Source organism: Alligator mississippiensis, chromosome 5, assembly GCF_030867095.1.
Source record: "Alligator mississippiensis isolate rAllMis1 chromosome 5, rAllMis1, whole genome shotgun sequence".
Classification (NCBI taxonomy): Eukaryota; Metazoa; Chordata; order Crocodylia; family Alligatoridae; genus Alligator; species Alligator mississippiensis.
In genome coordinates this window covers 135601374-135623376 of record NC_081828.1, presented here as the reverse complement: position 1 = coordinate 135623376, position 22003 = coordinate 135601374, and the positions used below count along the sequence as shown (strand labels likewise).

General features: G+C 43.7%; 1 protein-coding gene across 4 annotated transcripts in view; it reads right to left on the bottom strand.

Annotated features, from left to right (window-relative positions):
• ULK4 (unc-51 like kinase 4) overlaps nt 1-22003 on the bottom strand; it is a 468513-nt gene that overhangs the window by 348946 nt on the left and 97564 nt on the right. The gene's annotated exons all lie outside the window — the stretch shown is intronic.

The window sequence follows — 22003 nt, the reverse complement described above, 5'->3', positions numbered from 1 at the left end:
CCAGTGCATGGGCAGAGGCAGGGCATTGAGCTGGACCTGTGCCAGGCAGCTGGCAGTGGCACTGGGAGCGGAGCAACGGTGAAATTTGGGGTAGATGCAGCATCCTCCAAGCACTGCCAGCGCCCGCTCCAAGCCCAGCCCCTGCAGAGAAGAGCCCCATGTTGCCCCAGCTGCAGCCCGCCCACCCTGAGCAACTCCAGGGGGCATATGCCCCACCATGCCCTCCTGGGGTGCAAGCAGCGGTGGGAGCTGCCTCCCCCCCACACAAGCCGCAGCTCCGATCCCATCCGCCTAGGCAGCACCCGTCCCTGTCCCCTCCCTCACTGTGGGGCGGCGCTGATCTGCCCCCCCACACCCCTTCTCTCCCCCCTCCCCTTCCACCATACCGGACTTACCAGCTGGAGGCATCTGTATCAAAAATTGGATTGGTATCAGCTGATATGCCTCCTTAAATACTGGCTATTGGTATCGGCCCCAAAAACCTCTATCGGTGCACCCCTATTAATTACTGTTAGCACTAATTAACACGATTGAAGTGAACACCAGTTGTTACTATTTATTTAAGGTAAAAACAACACTCATTTTTTCAGATTATAACCATTCAAGTAACTTCCTGGAATAAAAGAAAAATGTTAGATTACTAGATTAGCTCGATACAAATTAGATTACTCAGTAATTGCCATTCCTTATATGTTCTTCTAAAACATCTGTTACTGATCATTATTGGAGATAGGGTAATGAAGTATATGGACCACTGGTATGATTTTATTCAGTAATTCCTAAATTTCTGGGATTGATTCTTTGCCCTTTCTCCATCCTCTTTAGGCTTATTGATCTCACTTGCATAATATACAGGATCAGGGATGAAGTGATTTTTAACAACACTAAAATATATTTTTAACAACAATAATATATATTCAATGGCATGTTGTCTGCACATGCCATTGATCTCTGTATTATCCACCCCAATGCTGTGTATTATTATACATAATAAAATCTTTCTAGAAAATAAATTGCCATGTCAGAATAATGCTGATCCATGAACATATATTATCACAAAATTTACCTTGCAGCAGTTTTTATTCCAGAAATATCCAACAGGCTTAGTGGAAGCTTTACCTGAATACAGGATGCACAGCCAGACACCATATTATATACAGTAATCAGATAAGTTACCAAAATAGAAATGAAAGATCAATAGTGTATAGTTTCTTATTTATTGTGCACTGCATCACTTTGCTTCCAGCTCTGTGAAAGAGCATTGCCTTTCAGCAATAACTTACACTTAAGCGGTGTTCACGAATTTGTTAACAGAGAATTTATATATAAGAAAGATGGACAATAGATGTACTCCAGGGATTTAATTTGTCAAGTCTGTAACATACTCTGACTTCACTAATAATTCATCATAATGGCATTAATTGATTTATCTTATATTAATCTCCACATTATCCTACTACTGCATTCCCTTTGGATTTCTGACATTTATCTTCACAGTCATAAATCACCAACAACTGGAAACCTCTCAGAAAGCAAGACAAAAGCCATTCAAAAAGGGAAAATTTTAATGCCATTAAAATATATTCTTTACCCTCTTTCCCCTACTGACCATCATTGCTTTAATTTTTAAGCATGTAAGATTATAGAAACTTATGGGAATTGTGGTAGAATTCTGATTAAAGGAAATTTTCTCCATAAATGCCGAATTAATTCCTTCCCATTGTCTAAACTGCCTCAAAGTATTTCAGCTCAACTTTAAATAAGTAGAATTTACATGTGGCCTAATTCTCATCTCACATCAGTTTTACACTGATATAGCTCTACTTGCTTCAGTAGATTTGTTTTTCATGTACAGCTGTGTAAGTAAAAAAATTATGCCCTTGGTCATAACACAAGTTTTGTTAGCATAACATCCGGTACTATATGTATCTGCAGATACAACTGTGCACCTATCAAAATTCAGCCTCTTGACAATCTCTCTCTCTCTCAGATACTTCCGTTACAAAGTATTGTAACACTTTTTTTTAGTCTTTTCTATGATTCATACAACTGTATTTTAGTTTGAATGATCTTCTGCACTCCTCAGGAAAAAAAAAAAAAGATAAATCCATTTATAAAAAGCACTATATGCATTCAAAATTTCTTCCATTTCCAAAAGGTTAATAATAGCATTAAATCTCTCTTACCTATGAAATAATTATTAGGAGCACTAACTGGGGCTTCTGTGCTGCTTTCAACAGGCAGCAATGCATTTAATAAATAGACTATAATCCCATAAATAAATCATATTCAAAGCATTATGCAGCAGGGAATGGTTACTATGAATGCTAAGAGATCTCCAGCAATATCCAGATGCAGTTTTAACTATCCTTAGCAATATATGTCCCTCGATGTGTACTTTATCTTGTAGTTTTCACCCAGTGCTGAGATGAGTCGTGCCCTGTGCTAGATAACCAGAGTTATTCCAGCATCTTGGATGGAAAAAGGTCATGTATCCTCACAGTGCTGTATAAACTCAATGAGGCTGTCAGACTAATTCAATTTGCTGCCACCTGAGATTGCCTATCATAGCCCCCTCTGGGATCTGTTCTCGAACACTGTATAAGCAACAAGACTTGTACCATTTTCTGCTTAATTAACTCTCTGGAAGTAAAGCTTGAGCTAAACTAATATTTGGCCTCTTAACTGAAGGAGTCATCTTGTCATGTTATCAGGATATAAGCTATGTTAGTGGAAAGAAATGGATCCTCAAGATATGATTAAAGAGCTTTCATACACCAGTTAACCTCTGTCAGTATCATGAACTGTATTATACATGAACTCCAGGAATAGAACAGTATCAAAAAGCAATGCTGGCTCTATTTTCTCGGAGTCCAAGTAGTTTTATAAAATGCATTAGAGGACACAGCACCTGATATTCAGAAGTGCTGAACACTCACAGCTCTAATAGAAGACAATGAGCTGTAGATGCCACACACTTCTGAAAGTGAGGCCTGCATAAATGGCAAAGCAAGCACCAATAAGGTAGGCACACATGAAAGGAAAACATTAAGCATCCTTTCAATTGTCTTTTAATTTAACTCCTACAGGAAGTAGAGAATATGCAAAGCAGTCTAACTTTATACATTTTACTATGTATTATTTTCATTTTGATGGTGGAAGAGCCAACAGAATATTGGAAGTTTTCTGAAACAATGAAGATTTAGACTCCATCCTGAAGAACACATGATATGAAAACAGCAAATTTCTGTTTAACGCATCACCTTTTTAAGCTTAGTATAGATCAGGGGTGCTTAACTTCTGGACTACAGGCCACAACTGGCCCACAGAGCTATGTCATTCAGTCTGCTGGGCTCCCCATGGGTCTGAAAATTTGGCATTGCGGGAGCTTTGCTAGCATTAATTGCTGCTTCCCTGTTGCCAATTTCCGGGCTCATGAGTAGTTCAGAAGGTCAGAGAGCACGGCCCTGCATGCTAGATCGAGTGTGCGGGGGTGGAGCAAAGCAGAACCAGATTCCAGCAGGTGGGCTGAGCTAGGGTGGCATGGGACCCAATCAGCGGTGGCAACCCCATAAGGGATCTAGCCCACAGATTGGTTCCATGCCATTCATCTGGCCCAAACAGCCAAAAAGTTGAGTACCACAGGTATAGCTACAAATGCATATATACAAGCACATCTCAAAGACTGAAGTCAGAAATAGAGAGGAAATTAATTTAGCAAATAAGAATTTATTTCAGCATCATTCTAAATCAATGTCCAAGCAGTTATTTTTAAAAGATTAAAGAATCACACAATCTAATAAACTCATATGACCCAAGGACTAACTTCTGTTTCATAGTAATTTGGGATCAGAAGGAACCTGAAAAGATCATCTAGTCTGACCCCCTGCCACTGGCAGGAGCACATGCTGGGATCACAAGACCCCAGGCAGGTGTTCGTCCAACTTCTTTTTGAATTTACCCAAGGTAGGAGCAAGGACCACTTCCCTAGGAAGTTGGTTCCAGATCCTAGCCACCCTAACAGTGAAATAGTGCCTCCAAATCTCTAACCTGAACCTATTTTCCAGCAGCTTCTGGCTATTGTTCATCACCCCAGGTGCTGCTGGGGGGAATACGGCCCTTCCTATTTGCTGCTGATCTTCCCTAACGAGTTTGTAGGCAGCCATCAAATCACCCCTCAGCCTCCGCTTGCTGAGGCTGAACAGGTTCAGGTCCCTCAGCCTCTCCTCATAGGGCCTGCCCTGTTGCCCTCCAACCAAGCGGGTGGCTCTCCTCTGAACCATCTCAAGGCAGGCCACATCCTTCTTAAAGTGCGGTGCCCAGAACTGGACTCAATACTCCAATTGTGGCCTGACCAATATCACGAAGAGGGGGAGTATCACCTCTCTGGACCAGCTTGAGATGCATCTTTGGATGCACGACAAGGTGCAGTTGGCTTTGCTGACTGTGGTTTGACATTGGCAGCTCATGTTCAGCTTGGAGTCAGTGATGACTTCAAGATCCCTTTCCGCCTCCATGTTCACAAGTGGGGAGCTCCCTAGCTTGTATGTATGCTGTGGATTCCTTCTCCCCAGGTGCAGCACCTGGCATTTATCTACATTGAACCCCATCCTATTACCATCCACCCACTTCTGTAGTCTGTCTAAATCTAATTGCAGCCTCTCTCTCCCTTCGAGTGTGCCTACCTCTCCCCACATCTTGGTGTCATCGGCAAACTTGGACGTGTTTTCCACCCCCTTGTCCAAGTAGCTGATGAAGATGTTGAACAGTGTAGGCCCCAGGACCGAGTTCTGGGGGACCCCACTGTTCACATCCCGCCAGGTTGAGTACAACTCGTCCACCACCACTCTCTGGGTGCGCCCCATCAGCCAATTTTTTACCCATCCAACTTTATAGGCATCAATGCCACAGTCGCTCAATTTATTAATGAGAATGGGGTGACAGACAGTGTCAAAGGCCTTCTTAAAGTCCAGAAAGACTACGTCCACGGCGACACCATCATCCAGGATTTAGTTACCTGGTCAAAAAAGGCCATCAGGTTGGTCTGGCAGGACCTGCCTTTGGTGAACCCATGTTGATTTCCCCTGGGCATGATCTCCCCTGCTGGCCTCTCACAGATGTGATCCTTGATAATTATTTCAAGGATTTTCCCCAAGACCGATGTGAGGCTTATGGGCCTATAGTTTCCTGGGTCCTCCTTTCTCCCTTTCTTATAAATGGGGACCACATTAGCTGGTTTCCAATCTCCAGGCACCTGGCCCATGGGCCCGTGGACCACGATCGCTCATACAGCCAGGCCAAGGGCACAGCAATGACCCCCGCCAGCTATCTCAACACCTGTGGGTGGAGGGCATCGGGGCCCGCAGATTTAAAAACATCCAGCCCTTCCAGAAGATCCCTAACTACATTTGCGTAGACCTGAGGCCTGGCAGTGCTATCCCCAAGATTGTCCCTACCTGTGGTGGGAGAGCTGACCTGGTCCCTGTTCAAGAAGACAGAGGAAAAGAACTTGTTAAAAATTTCGGCTTTCTCATCTGGCATAGCCACAAGATTACCATTTGAGTCTAGCAGGGGCCCTACATTACCTGGTGCCCTCTTCTTACTCACAATGTATTTGAAGAAGGACTTTTTGTTGTCCTTAATCCTGGTCGCTAGCCTGAGCTCAACCCCCACCTTGGCCTTCCTAATAGCCTGATGTTCTGTCAGCATTCCACAGAATTCCTCAGTTAACTGTGATATGTAATTACAAATTCTTCACTTTTAAAAACAAATGAAGAACATTTTTTTTTTAAGTTACTTGGTTGGGAAAAATATAACAAGTCTGTATCTGTAAACTAGATATCTGAACTTGGAATATGAAAAGAAATACTGTATATAACATTCTGTTCATAGGTGACATGTAAGTGCTACCAGTGAGAGGGAACAACTCTGCACCACCACCACAGTGTGGCAACAACTCCATGCCACTGCCCCCATGCCACTGCCCGCACTGCCACTGCTGCCAGGCTCTGCTCCAGCCATGCTGCAACACTGCCCCATGACTTGCTGTTGGTGCAGAAATATGGGGGGAGGGGGGGGGCACTTGCCCCCCATGTCCCCTCTGACACATCATTAATGATTCTCTCTGTTTCCTTTAGGATATGGACAGGCATTCATTTGAAGTGCTAAGAATTACTGAGAAATTTGCAGCACTATGAAAACATGATGTGACATGCAAATATAGCCATTCAAGTGCACAGTCATCCAGCTTGCTACAACGCATGGTAAGGGGAGCGTGCTGTGCTAAGATCCAAGCATGCTTTGTGGAAGGCCCCATATCTCCAGAACTGTCAAGGACAGCCAAGCACAAAGGAAAGCACCAATTGGCTAGCCATCTAAGGACTATACCTACCCAAGGATCTCAAGGTCTCTGAAGCCCCAGCCCTATTCATTGCTGGCAGTGGATGCATGTGCGCCCCCGGGAGGAAAGTGTGGAAGGGGCTGGAAATGTACTACAACATCAAGGACCAGGCCCCTTTTGGCTCCCTTGTTATCCACCCTGAAGCACGCATGCTCCTGCCACCAGTAATGAACTGGGCCAGGGCTCCGCTTGCAGCCTCCCTCCTCAGTGCAGCTGCTTGCAACCTCCCAGCCTCCTGCCACAGCCAGCCTGGGCTCTGGGCAGGCTCCTGCCACCCATCACAGAGCCTGGGCTGCTTGCAGCAGGTAGCAGAGAGACTGCAAGTAGCTGCACTGAGGTATGCAGAGCCCCAGCCTGGCTTATTGTCTGGCAGCAGATGTACACGCGCGTCCAGGCAGATGGTGGGAGAGCTTCAAAGGGCCTGATCCTTGTTGTGGCAACGCAGCCCTGGCCCTTTCCCCACCATCGACCCCTTCCCCACCATCTGTGCGCATGCCAAGCAAAATGCCTTTGCATGCCACGCTTTGGCAAGCATGCCACGGATTGCCGACCTCTGGTCTTCTCCTTTAGCAGCCAATAAATTGCCATAATTGCATCTGTCAAATTTTTTCTCCAAGGCCCTGATATGGCATGAGCTCCACTTTTAAATTAATTAGGTTGTGTATTGGGGTCGGCAACACAGAAATCAGGACAGAGGCCTTAGCTCTTATATTTGGCAAAAACTTAAATATTTAACCATACCTTTGTATTCCAAAACAATAGGTGCTAGCTAACTTACTGAACAGAAGTAAGGAAGTTCAATATAAAAGGGAAATTTCTTTTCTAATCCACCATTTGGTACTGTATTTGGTGGTAAACAGACTGCAATTCTCCTGGGAGAAAGCTTTTTGTCCCTGAATCCTACAGATGTTCACATCCATTGACCCACTTCAAGTACCTGACGTATGCTGTATAAGATGTGCAAACATTTTCCCCCAACCCACTCCCAGTGTGTGCTCCTGTAAACTAACTGCATCGCACTTAACTGAACTGCTATTCATTTTTGGGACAAGCCCACGGGGTGTCTGTTGTCCATGACCACCTACTGGCAGGAGAAAAGTAATGCACAGTTTGGAAGGGCTACATGTATAAACATCTGCTTTGATCAGTTAAAACCAAGGACAAGAGGTCCCAGGTCTAATGAGACATTTGTTTCTAGCTTTTGAGTACATCTAATACAAAACAATTACTACTAAGTCACTGCATAAATGTGGAACTAAAAGAAAGAGAAAAAAAATAGACCCGAGTCTAAAACAGAAAAAATCCTACTGGAACAGAAATTTTATAAAGGAATTCCCACTCTACAAATTTTAGAATAAGAAAATTAGCTGAATGAGCCTTTTGGTGCTAGGAATCAGAATTTAAGAAAAAGAAAACTTCAGATCTTTCATTTTAATTTATTTTTGTCAGTTTAGACCTGAGAATGTCTAATTTATGTCCTAGTTTCTCAGAAAGCAAGCAGGCCATATGAAAGATAAAAAAGGGCTTGTCACCAAGTTATAGGACCAGTATTTTATTAGAAATCATACTGACACATATCAAAGAGGCAAAAATTATCCCTTGTAGCCTCATGTACTATTTTGCAGTCAATACTTCAACATTAGAGAGTTATACAGGCAATAAAATGAGATGTGGTTTGTGCAAAACGCCAATATAATAACTTCCTACAGGTTCTATCCAACTGTTGTTAAAAATCATATATAATGTACTGTGCATATACACTGCATTTATACGTGGAAAGTGTCAAATTCCAAGCCCCTAGCTCAATGATTCACAAAGGGTCAGACTAGCATGCTGCAAAAGCAGCAGAAGTGTGTCATAAAAATGATCCTTTGTCTTCTTTTTTGTATTTTAAGCTGGGGTGGGGGTAGGGGGTGGGGGGCACAGCATGTGTGCAGGGAGCAGCAGACCGCAGTATGGCTGCGTCTCCAGAATGCAGGCAGAGCACAGTGGCAGCTATTTGCAAAAATCTGGTCCCAGCACAGTTTTCCAGCAGCTGGAAGTTTCACGCAGACCACACCTGGGAAGAGGAGGGCTGGAAGTGGCAGCAGCACCAGAACTAGACATCTGCAAACTGTGTTTGTGTTCCAGCTGCCACTTTTCTCCCCTTCCCTTTTCAGGCGTAAAAGCATGCTGACAATTTTAATCCAGAAAAGGTGTGCCCCAGGTATCAACAGTTTAAGACTAACACTGCCCAAGCTATACCACGGGCCCATTGCAGAGCTTTCTCTCCCCTCTTTGTATAGCCAATACAAGGATCATGCAGGTAGTATTCAGGACCACAAATGAATAGAGTAGTTTAACCCTGTTGCACTGCTTCAGTGTAGGACTATGCCTATAAGACATAGGAGAGCAGTTCAGACAATGTCAGGATTATTAGAGATAAAAAAAAATACCCAAGGAAGAGTTTTAAAAGAGGGACATGGAGAAGCAGAGAGGTTATTTAGAAAATAAGAAAAGGAAGACTGTTCCACACATAGGAGTAAGCAGGGCCAACGAGAAGGTAAGGAGAAAATGGAATTAGAAAAGCAAGAAGTTCATTTAGCAAAGAGGAATGCAGAGACACAGTAGAAGATAGAAAACAAAAATAGCGATTAACATGGGTCACGATTAGGTAAGGCTTTTTAAGTGACAATTGGAAGCTGAAATATTATGCAGTGAGATAGAGACTCAATGATGAGCTTCAAATAAAAGGAAAGGATGATATACAAAAAATAGTGACAGAAGCATAACATTAGCAAACTAAAAAGGGAATGGGTAAAAAGCAAGCCAACCACAACCTTGGCACTATGTAGCTATTATTAAGTGAAAAATATCCTCTCAGGTTTAAGAGACTGAGACTCTGTGACTGCAAAATCTGGAAGCATTCTGTTTGAAGGAGTTGCCCAACAAAGGCAGTTAATAGTTAAAAACACTGAAATATTTAATTAACTGATTGAGGAAATTATTGGAATATTTAATTTGCTGACTGGATATGTGCCAAACGGTGATATCATTTAAATCACCATGTCCTGCTCTTCACATCAAAACTACATGACTCTCTGGATTTATTACTGATTTTTTTCAATGAATAGAGCAACTTCCCCATTTTTGATGCCTCACTGCAAATGTCTGCAGTTCATCCAAACCTAAAATCAACATTCATCTCAATTTAGCAGTGTTCAAGCGTTGCAAATTTCAGCTTGCAGCTCCCTGACTGCAATCTTGAAAAAGATTTTTCTGTCTTATCAGTTTTAATTTACTGTCCTATCAGTTCTCAGTATTAGACTCATTTTTGCTGCTGTTTGACTGTTTTGCACACTTTCTACACCTGTCTTTTAATCAGTCACCTCCACATTCTACACATTGTGTTCCTTTATTAGTCAATAAATATATCAGATAGCCAGGCCTCCCGTTTGTATATGCCATATTATAGTTGCAATGACAAAACTTAATTAGAATATATAAGATATTAAAAAAAGACAATCAGTTCAACACAAATACATTTGTTATTTCAAACTCTTTCCTTCCTCTATTATTCTGTTTCACTGAGTTAGTTCTGCTCTGGAAATGACAAATCTTACCAAAACTCAAGAGACTCAGGAAAGCTTTAGAGCAATTCCTAATAGACTTGAAGAATAGCCAATTTATCTTAAGGAATTCAAGAATATTTAAACAACTGTACCAAATGATGTAAATCTGTTTTATTTTCTCAAATTCCTATTTAAGAGAGCAAACAAAGCTTCTTAATTGGCAATAAAAGACTACACAAGTGTATTTCATAATTCACATACTTTAACAGTACAGGAATGATGAGTGTATTCCAAAAAAAAAAAAAAAAAGGTTTGCTGATCTTTTCAAATGCAGAAACCACAGATACATATTTGGTGAGTGAAACATGCTGCCATTCTAATTTAGATGCACAAACAAAGTTTAAATGCGTATATGTTAACATTATGCATTATCTATAAACATGATACTAAGGTTATGGCAATTTGTGCAACAGATAAGTTATAATATATTTCAAGAGGAGCTATAACCGCTCAGATTCTAAGCAGCAGACAAGGAGCACAAATGGAGACACAGAAATACAAGATGTAGGACTGAACAGTACGGCCTAGGTTGTCAAACCTAGGCCGTACTGGACTGGGGGCTGGACTCGATGATCTTCCGAGGTCCCTTCCAGCCCTAATGTCTATGAAAACCCAGTTCCTGCCATCCAGTTCTCATCACACAATCCCTTCCAAAAAACTTCAAGCTTCAGATTAAAACCAGTTTGCTCCAACTACTTCTATTACTTCCCCCTGCTGACTTGGATTAGGAAGCACAAACATATCTTTATGCAACTTTCATTCACACAAGAACCCGAAACACTGGTCTTATCCGCTTAAAGACTGCTGTATTAACTATACCAGTTGCTAGCAGCCCTAGGGCATCATTCTGGCAGCTAGAAAATCACAAGGGATTACGGGACAATCCCACCTTTCATCTTGTCACACATAACAATGCATTCTTCAGCACAAAAAGCTCCACAAATATATCTGAAAAAAACTAAACAAGTTGCTTTAGTACAATATATTTGTCAATTTGTCAAAACAACCCTTTTGTAGAAAAATTTATCTGAATATGCTTGACAGTTGTTTGTTTGATTTGCTACCTTGTAGATTTATATTTTGAAATAATTTTGTTCCACTAAATATTTGTTTGAATCTTATTCAAGTACACATTGCTGTTCAGATATTTTTAAAGATTTAAACTGCTGAACTAAAAGGTTCTGTTTAATAAAGTTGATTCTTGATGCGAAAGACTGTTTAGAATTAGAAACATTTAAATAATTAAACTGATTTTTATCTGTCCTTATAATCTGAAAGGCAATTCAACCAAATCTTACAAAAAGTACTTAGAAACTATGGAAAATGCTCCACATTAAATCTGTCTATGAACTTTTAAGCAACAGATATGCTCCAAAGGCATATCCTCAAGCTTTGGGGAGCAGCTTTTAGGAATAGGAGAAATACTATACATTCTAGGTCAGTATCTAGTGCAGTATCTAGGTCAGTATCTAGTATCCTATTCCAGGATGCATCTATTCTAGTGCCTAGTCTCCAACAATGGCCAGAATCAGAAACTTCAGATAAGGGACAAAAGACTCTCAGAGCAGATGTGATTACTCCAAGAAAACTTTTTCCTAATGACTAAAAATTATAGATTAGTTTAAACCCTAAAACACTGGGAGCCAACCTTGTTGGCAGGCTTACCACAAACTGAGTCCTGCAACCTCTCTCAGTGTCACTGCAATTACTTTCCCTTGTGGCACAAAGCAACAATGAACAGAAGTGCATACCTTACGTTGTGCCACAATGTGGCCGTGATAGAAGGTAGTAATAAAGTGTACCGCTTTATTTGGAAAGACATTTATTTACTATATAGAAGTTTATGGCAGGAAAGCACAGGCAGCCAGAGCTGTGCACACTGTCGTTGCCCTGGGCAAGCGCTCCCAGGGCTTGAAGGGCCTGGTCTTATGCACTCCAGGAATTCCTGTGCAGGATTTGGCCCTGGAAGCGCCTGCCAAGCTTTTCCCGCTTCCAGAGATACGTCCATTGCAATCTCTGGGGCACGTCTCTGAAAGTGGGGCAAGTAAAGGTTCCCCAATACTAGGAACTCACCCCAGAGACTGCCTGGGGTGTCTCTGGAAAGCAACCTGTTGTCCCGCAAGATCAACTGGCAGGACAACAGGCAATGTGTTTTGCCCAATGAAGTAGATCAGCTGTGCTAGGAGACATCCCAGCATAGCTGATTCACTTCATTTGTAGCCATCTATTTCTAGCTTTAGAGACTCCCTCTATTCCCAATAAAATCCTGTGAGGAGGACAGCTGCTGAAGCGTTATTTCAGGGGGACTGTCCACTTTTCCCCGAAAACATACGAACAGAGCCTATTCTTGAAAGTACCAAGTGTCTTAGGTGTGGGAGTCTCAGCTACTTCCCCCCTCCAGTTTTTCTGTATCTGTGTACTTATGAGATCTAAGGGTCCCCTAAGCTCATCTTCTATACTCTGGCTACCACAGTACTATTTCACACCTCAAGCCAAACATGCAATAGTTAACATACTTCTGGTAATTCTACTTCCACATGCACCTTTTGGGTTGCTTAAAATTAGGATACACCCATCAAATGCTCTGGGGCACATATAGGCATATTAAAGGGCAAAGTATAAAGAAAGTCAGCAAGCACAGCCTCTTCTTATTAAAATACAGGGAGTAATTAAGTGACTGCCCATATTCTGTTCATAATTCACCCTTCTCAAACACAATATGCAACACACAACAATCTGCCCCAATGAACTAGCAGCCAGACCTGTTCTGCTGGATGACAGGTCAGATGGTTTTATTAACTAGTGTGGAGTGAGAAGATTTAAGCAAACTTCCTGGAAGTGAAAGGCAGGAAATAGGGCTGTAAGAGAGAAGTCGTGCTATGGAGAATAAGTACAGGCATACTACCTACATATGTCACGCTTTCTGTAAAACTTGACAGGACAAGGGATTCTTGTCTTATAGTTGTGATCATTTATGTTTACAAATAAACTGGTCCAAAGAGCCTAGAACTGGAGCAGAATATGGCTGGCTGTCATTACCCAGACTAGTGAATTTGAATGTACAGCACACTTTCGGAATAACCAAAAATTTCTCTGGTCTATCTAGGTCATTCTCAACCCAAGGCCTACCCTTCAGTGCATCTGCAACTCCAATGACCTGGGTGTCATCAGCAAATTTTGTAAATATGCATTCAATACGATCATACAAATAATTAGTTAAACTGTTCCAAACCCAGGACAGACCCCTGGGGAACCCCACTTGATACCTCCTCCCAACCAGACATTGAGCCATCAAGGGCTACTCGCTGAGTACAACCCAGTTATATAACCACATTCCAGTACTTTCAACTAGTCTGCATTTCTTTGGCTTGTTAATGAGAATGTTGCAGGAGACAGTGTCAAAAACCTTGCTAAAGTCAAGGTATATCACATCCACTGTTCTGCCTCCATCCACAGAGCCTGTCATCTTATCATAGAACAAAATTAGGCTGGCCAGGCATGACTTGCTTTTGGTGAATCCATACAGGCTGTTCCAGATCATTTTGCTCTTATGTAGATGATTCACAATATATTCCTTGAGGACCATGATCTTTCCAGGTATTGACGTCAGGATGACTGGATGCTCTTTCTTTCCTTTCTTAAAGATGGGCACTATATTTGCCCCTTTCCAGTCAGCCAGGACTTCAACTAATCTCCTTGAGTTCTCAAAGATGATAGCAAATGGCTCCAAAATTACCTCAGCTAATTCCTTCGGTACCTAAGGTGCATCCCACCCAGCCCTGACGACTTGAAAGTATCTACCTTCTCTAAAGTAAATCTTAACCTGCTCTGCCATTAACTCTAGGCTGTTTATCTCCTTCCCTATCTTTGCTGACAACTGTATTTGCCTATCTGGTAGCTGCCCCTATTTGTGGTCTGATGTAAAAAAAGGCATTAAATACCTCAACTTTCTCTGCATCATCCGTAACTAGATTGCCTTCCGCATTCCATAAAGAACCTATTATTTCTCTTGCCTTCCTCTTACTTGTGACAAATTTGTATAATCTCTTCTTACTGCCTTTTATGCCCTATGTAAGGCGCATGTCAAAATTGTGCCTCAGACTTCCTGATTTTCTCTGTATGCCCATGCAATGCTCTTATACTTGTCCTTAGTGCCATGACTAAGTTTCCACTTTAATTTTTTTCTTTTTATAAAATTCTATTTTGGGTTTCAACTTGTTGAAGAAATTGCTGCCTTGCCAGGCTGGTCTCCTGTTCCATCACATTGGGATAGTTTGCTGCTGTACCTTCAGAGTGCTAGAATCTAGAAAACTCCACATTGTGTTTGAAAAGCTGAAACCCAGTTGGAAAGATGTCAAGAAACAAGGACAGGGAAAGAGCAGAATCATTCAGGTCCCTTGAATTCCAAGGCTCCAGTACAGGAGATGTGTCAGTCTAAATCCCCTTCAGGGTTAATAGGACGCCAAGCTGAAGTTCCAGTAAAGACTAAAGAGATGCAGTATTCTGCAGTGCTGGACAGTGGATTTCAAGCCATTATTTTTCAGTCATTTTATAATGAAAATTTGAAACACTTATCTTTACAACCATCAACAGGGCTGTGACTGTGTGGTTTAAGCAAAGAGGGCTACCCATACAGTGGATATGTCAGAGTTCAGTTGGAATTTCCAAAGGAGACTGGCAAGGTTAAGGTATAAATGACCACTGCTGCATTGAGATGCTCTGATCCAAAAGACATGAGATGCATCTCTGGTAATAGAAAGCAACTCCTGTCTCTTAAAAGGCCTTGCCCAACAGTGCTAATGAAAAATAAGACAGTGCTTTTTAAATACCTTAAACATGTACTTACTTTATAGACTGGCAGGTAGAAAATTGAAAGTACTGGTGAGAGCAGTAATGACAAACCGACTGGTACATAGGAATGCAAGACTTCTATGGCAGGCCTACCACTGGGTTTGGATGATGACTTGGAGCTCTAGCAGAGGTGGAGTCCTTGAAGGGTGTCACCACCTCAAGCTTACCGTAGGCCAGGGGTAGGCAACCCCTGGCACAGGTGCCAGAGTATGGCATGCGAAGGCATGTTGCTTGGCACATGGGCCTTGAGATGGACAGCTCCAGAGGTGCTGGGCCTGTGCTGCCACAAAAAGGATCAGGCCCCTCACAGCTCCTTTGCTGTCCACCCCTGGCATGGCAACATCTTACAAGTCAAGGTTGTAGATGTTTTTGGCACTCTGCCAAAAAACATTGTCAACCCCTGTCATAGACCTGAAAGATCTAAAAAGCACCTTCCTATAGAAGGTAGACTTGGTGATGATTCTATATCTGCAGGGCAGTGTCCATCCTTGGCATGGGATAACCCTAAGGACTCGGAGCATAAAAGTGGTTTGCAAGCACTGCGCAAGAGTGAACAGGGGCAGCAAACAGGGAAGTTTGCAAGCTGTTTGCTAGGAGCAAGAGGAGGAAGGGGAAGAGGAAGAGGAGCCAGGCACCAGATCCTGCTCCAGAAGGGTAAACAAGCCAGGGCTACCTGTGTGTTTGGCTTCCTGAGTGTTTGGTTGGTGAGCTGTGTTTGGGCTCTGAGCAGCTGGGAGTGCTGTTAGCTGGGCGATTGCTGCCTGTGTCTGACAGAAGCCCTAATGCAGGGGTGGAGCCAGTCCAGGCCAAGGAGGGTATAAAAGGAGACTTCCCAAGTGATGAGGGAGTGAGTGAGCAGAGGCAGCAAACAGGGCAGTTAACATGCAGTTCACAGGTCAGCTTGCCACCCCCTCTTTGAAGGGGAGCCTTTAATTTCTTTCCTTAATTAAGAGTAACTAACCTACATATATTTAGTATAAGAAGCTAAAACAGCAGTTTGACCAACACTTAAGTCCCTTGTTTAACTAGAGTCCAGAGTGAGGGCGAATTCACTAGGGCATTTGCCTGGACACTCTCTCTTTCCTTCCTTCACTGGAGGCTTGGTGAGAGAAAGCAGGCTAGCAGAGAAAAAGGAACCTTTCAGGACAAGGAGCAGTGACTAGGCCAGCTTACAGGGGAGTTTGCCAGGGAAGGTATGTCTGGAAAGAGGGGCAGGAAGAGAGAAGCAGCGGATTAAGAGACCCAGAGAAATGGCTAGAGGATGTCACAATGCCAGAGCAACCGGTACTGCCAGCTATTCCTCTGCTTGCACCTGTGAGGTATCTGTCCGGGCAGGACTGCTCACCAAGGCTTCCACTGAGGTCCTAGTTTGGCACTGTGGAGACTGTGGCTTACAGATTCCTCCCAGTGACTGCCAAGTGGAGTCCCTGTGAAGTGAGCGCTTCCTTCAGGTAGTGTCCCTCAGGGACCAGGCAAAACAGGTACAGGAGATGGCAAGACTCTGGAGCATCCTTTGCCATGCACACTTCATCAATTTGATGCTGGAGGAAACCTACTGTACTGCAGAGCAAGGACTGCCAGAGGCAGCAACAGAGAAAGAAGAGGACATGGACTCCTGGGAAAGTGGAAGCTTGTGACCTCTGGCAGCAAGCAGAGGTCTTCATTTCCACCTGCAGCAGTTTGCCTGAAGAACAGATATGGGGCCCTTGCAACAGAGGAGCAGCAGCATATTCCACTGGTGGAAAAGACGAGGCCAGGCATCCCCAAAGTTAGGAGGATTGAGACTATTGCCACCAAATGGAAGCATGGTGGTGGTTAAAGATTCCCTTCTGCGGGGGATGGAGGCATCCACCTGTTGGCCTGACTTGTTGTCTTGGAAGTTCTGCTGCTTTCCCAGAATCCAGATCCGAGATGTCACAGAAGGACTACCGAAACTCATCTGGCCCTCTGATTATTACACCATGCTGTTCATCCATGTGAGCACTCATGATACTGCCAGGGGTGACCCTGAGCAGATTAAAAGTGACTACAGGGCTCTGGGCGCAAGGGTGACGAGGACAGGGGCTCAGGTAGTGTTCTCCTCGATCTTTCCAGTCATGGAAAAGGGCCCAGGCGGGGGCAGGTGCATCCTGCAAATCGATGCATGGCTGCACAGATGGTGTCACCAGCAGGGCCCTGACTTCTTCAGCTACAGGATAGTTTTAAGAAGAAGGACGGCTAGGAAGAAATAGGATCCACCTGACAAAAAGAAGGAAAAGCATCTTCACAGACAGAGACATGAACCTAGTGAGGAGGGCTTTAAACTAAGTTCACCGGGGGATGGAGACAAAAGCCCTGAGGTAAGTGGGGAAGCAGGCAACCTGGAGAAAGCACAAACAGGAGGGAGCAACAGAGCAGACCTTTTCATTCTTCCTGAGAAATTGGGGCAATTGGCTAGTTACCTCAGGTGTACATACATGAATGCACAGAGTCTGGGAAACAACAGGAAGAACTGGAAATCTTCTCAAAGTCACAGAACTATGATGTGATTGGAATAACTGAGACTTGGTGGGATAGACTGCATGACAGGAGGATTGTCATGAATGGGAATAAACTGTTCAAGTTAGACAGGCAGGGGAGAAAAGGAGAAAGAGCTGCACTTTAAGTAAAAGAGTTGTATGATTGCTCAGAGCTACAATATGAAGCGGGAGATAGCCTGTTGAATATCTCTGGGTTCAGGTCGGAGAGGAGAGCAACAAGTGAGATGTCATAGTGGGTGCCTGCTGTAGACCACCAAACCAGAAGGATGAGGCGGATGAGGCTTTCTGTAAACAGCTAGCACAAATTTCCCATTCAAAAGGCCTGGTTCTCATGGGGAATTTCAATCACCCTGACATCTGATGGGAGGACAATATAGCCATGCACAGGAAATCCAGGAAGTTTATGGAGAGAGGTGAGGACAACTTCCTGGTACAAGTGCTGGAGAAGCCAACTAGGGCCCATGCTCTCCTTGACCTGCTGCTCACAAACAGGGAAGAACTGGTTGGGAATGTAGAATTGGATGGCAGCTTGGGCAGCAGCAACCATGATGTGACTGAGTTACGGATCCTGAGAAAAGGAAGAAAGGAGAGCAGCAGATTAAGGCCTTCAGAAAAGCAGACTGACTTGCTCAGGGAACTGATGAGCAGGATCCCCTGGGAGGCCAGTCTGAGGGGCAAAGGACTCCAAGAGAACTGTATTTTAAAGGAACCTTACAGGAGGCATAGGAACAAAGCATCCCAGTACATAGGAAGACAAGCAAGTTAGCAGAAGACCAGCTTGGCATAGCAGGGAATTCTTCAGCAAGCTAAAACACAAAAAGGAAGTTTACAAGAAGTAGAAACTTCAAAAAATGACTAAGGAGCAGTACAAGAGCATTGCTCAGGTATGCCAGGATTAAGTGAAGAAGGCCAAAGTGCAATTGGAGTTGCAGCTAGCAAGGAACGTGAAGGGTAACAAGATGGGCTTCTACAAGTATGTCAGCAACAAGAAGCAGATCCAGGAAGTGTGGGTCCCTTATTGAATTGGGGAAGCAACTTAGTAATAGATGATGAGAGAAAGGCTGAAGCACTCAATCCTTGCAGCCACCACACTGTCTGCTGTGAGCAGCCCAGGCTCTGTGGTTGGTTGCAGCGGCCTGCCCAGAGCCCAGGCCCGGGCCAGTTGTGGCAGGCAGCTGGGAGGTTGCAAACAGCTGCACCTGGATCCATGGAGCTCCAGCCCAGCTCACTACCAGCAGCAAGTGCATGCATGCCTCAGAGCTGATGGGGAAGGGGCTGGGGGCATGCCGCCTCAGCATCTTTCCCCTCCATCCAAGGCGCACATGCACCCGCTGCCAGCAACAAGTCAGGGCAGCCAGTGGGGAAGGGGCCAGGGTAGCTGAGCCCCAGCCCCTTCCCCGTTGACTCCAAGATGAACATGGGCCAACAACAGGAGGTCACGGTCAGCAGGGCTAACCGGACCTTATCATGCATCCACAGGTGCATCTCAAGTAGGGCCAAGGAGGTGATCCTCCCCCTCTACGTGACACTGGTCAGGCCACAGCTAGAGTACTGTGTCCCGTTCTGGGCACCCCACTTCAAGAGGGATGTGGACAACATGGAGAAGGTCCAGAGGAGGGCCACCTGCATGATCCGGGGACAGCAAGGCAGACCCTACAATGAGAGGCTGTTCAGCCTTCACAAGAGAAGGCTGAGGGGGGACCTGGTGACCGTCTATAAACTCACTAGGGGGGACCAGAAGGGTTTGGGGGAGACCTTGCTTCCCCTAGCGCCCCCCGGGATAACAAGGAATAACGGCCACAAGTTGTTGGAGAGTAAGTTTAGATTAGACATCCGTAAGAACTACTTCACAGTTAGGGCGGCTAGGATCTGGAACCAACTTCCAAGGGAAGTGGTGCTGGGTCCTACCTTGGGGGTCTTTAAGAAGCGGCTTGATGCCTACCTGGCTGGGGTCATTGGAGCCCAGTTTTCCTCCTGCCCAGGCAGGGGGTCGGACTTGAAGATCTATAAGGTCCCTTTCGACCCTACTTCTATGATTCTACGATTCCCTGCTGTCCACCCCAAGGCACGTGTTCACCCACCACTGGCAACAAGCTGGGCTGGGGCTCCAGTCCTGGTGCAGCTGCTTGCAGCCTCCTCAATGCCTGCTGAAAGGATCCCTGCCTTCCCCCCGCCTTGTCCCCTGTGCTCCAAGACTGCAGTTTTCCACCCTTTTCCTACTTGCCAGTAAGTTTTTTTCCCCTCTCCTAGCAAGCCCACCAAAATCAAGGGCTTGCTGTTTTTCATAGAAAACTCCTGATTTTGTATTTTGCACAAAAAACATGAAATTGTGATTTGGTAAGTCCGTAGTGGTTACCAAGAGGATGAAGCTAGACTATTCTCAGTGGTCTTAGAACAAGGAGCAATGGTCTTAAGTTGCAGCAAGGGAAGTTTAGGTTAGATATCAGGAAAAAACTCTCTCACTAGGCAGGTAGTAAAGCACTGGAACAGGTTACCCAGAGAGGTTGTGGAATTTCCATCCCTGAAGATTTCTAAGACCCAGCTAGACAAAAACTTGGCTGGGATGATAAAGTTAGGGAGGTCCTGCTCTGAGCACAGGTTTGGGCTAGACTCTGAGGTCCCTTGCAACCCTAATTTTCTATGATTCTGTGATTCATAGAAGACTATGGAAGACAGTAAGAATCATGTTCCTGAGGGTACAAGTGGTTTGCATCCTTTACTGCAGATCCCAGAAGACAATGAAATCATGCAAATGCAAAGAGTGATGGGAGTCCTTCAGCCTCCTCCTCATCAGAGACCCTCCTATATCTGTACCAACCTTACCTGGGGTAGTAAAGTAATTGAGCTAGTAAAGTCATTAAACCATCTTCTTGGCCTAATGTATACTGCACCTAGAGTTGAATCAAAAGAACCCATTCTTTTAACCCATAAATGAGTAACCATAATGACCCCATGGTTGAGTAAGGGGTAATCAATGTAACAGAGGTTTTACTGGTTTGCCAGGACATCACATTTTTGGCTGTGTTAAGGATGAAACCCTATTAATGTACCTGTGTTTTATGTGACAACCTCTCTGTGGTGCTTATCTGCCTATGCACATTGATATGCAGATTCAGATTGCTGGGAACTGCATCCCTTACCTGAACACCCTTACTGGTACAAGTTCAATGGGAATGGAAACACTTTGTGCTTCTTTTGACTGTGATAACATATTTTAACAGTTCTGAATATAGGGGGCCAGGTGAGTCAGGTTGTGTGTGCAATGGCCCTCCCTTCTAAAAGTGTAAAATTTATAAGGCACTGATGCTGTAAGGAAAAATTGGATAAATGTTGCTGAGGGTTTATGTGGAGATCTAAGGTGGAGGTGGAGCTTAGGTATGACAAAGGAAGCTTGGGAGATTCCCTAGGATTGCACTGTATTTTACCACCAAGTCTCAAGCAACAACAGCAATGGCAGAGCAGCCCCTGCCCCCCACCCCTCCCAGTGGTAAAGAATTACAAACAGTAGCAGCATAGCAAACCCCCTCCCTCCAAGTGGTGATGAGATATGACAGCAGTGACAGAGCAAAGCCTCCCATGAGAGAGGACACTTTCTAAAACAGAATACTCTGATCGACTGTTAATAGTTGGTTGTGATGGGCTACTGACTGTTAAGAGATTTCCCAAGATTGTCTGTTCATCCCATTTATCTTCCCCTTCAATAAACCCTGTTATAGTTTAATACTGCATGCTTTTATTTTCCCAGGTTTCTAGATGGGGGCTCAAGTCAAAAGAGAAAATTTGTGTAGAGCTTTTAAACTGAACTCAGCTCTTTTTACTGCCATCCTGTGCCTGACAGAAGGCTTACACATACTTAGCCACCAGATATTTTTAGTTCACTTATTTCAGATTTATCAGGTAGTAGGCAACTGTTGCTAGAGAGACAACACCAAATATCTCAAGAGAGGCTGGACAGATACTTATTGTCTGCAGGTGGAGGCTTTTGAAAGAATGCTATAATGTCATTAAGTTCCTAAAGATCTCCATAGGGAATAGAATAAGAGAGAGTTGATTTTTTCAAGCAGAAAAATACTGGGTTGAAGTGCAATTCTTAAATAATAAATCAGACAGAATTGAGCCTTCTGATGCAAAAATACTTGATATAAGCACAATTACAGAAATAGGCTCTTTCATGATCTGAGGTGGAATTAAGAGTTGTAAACATTAAAGAGTGCAATAAGGTAGCCACTTCTATGATCAACATCTAGAATGCTACATCACATTCCAGGTGTTTTGATTTATTTTGGTATATTTGATATATTTTTATATATTTTAGATTTTTTAAATGCATCCTTCCTTAAAGGTTTAGAAAGACTACATATGTGCAATACCCACATTCAAACATCTGAGCAGCTTTGTTTTGCATGTGCATGGAGGCAGAAGATGGGAAACTGGTAACTGTGCTCAGTCATTTTCAATCAGACTTCAGGTTACAGGGCTATCAATTCAGCAACAAACTTCCAGGAACATTATACTTGATAATTTGGAAAGTAATTTAATATACAGTCTCAATGAAAACAAACACTGCAGGATTTAGAATTAGTTTTACTATATAGAAATAATGTTCTTATTCATGCCTGTAT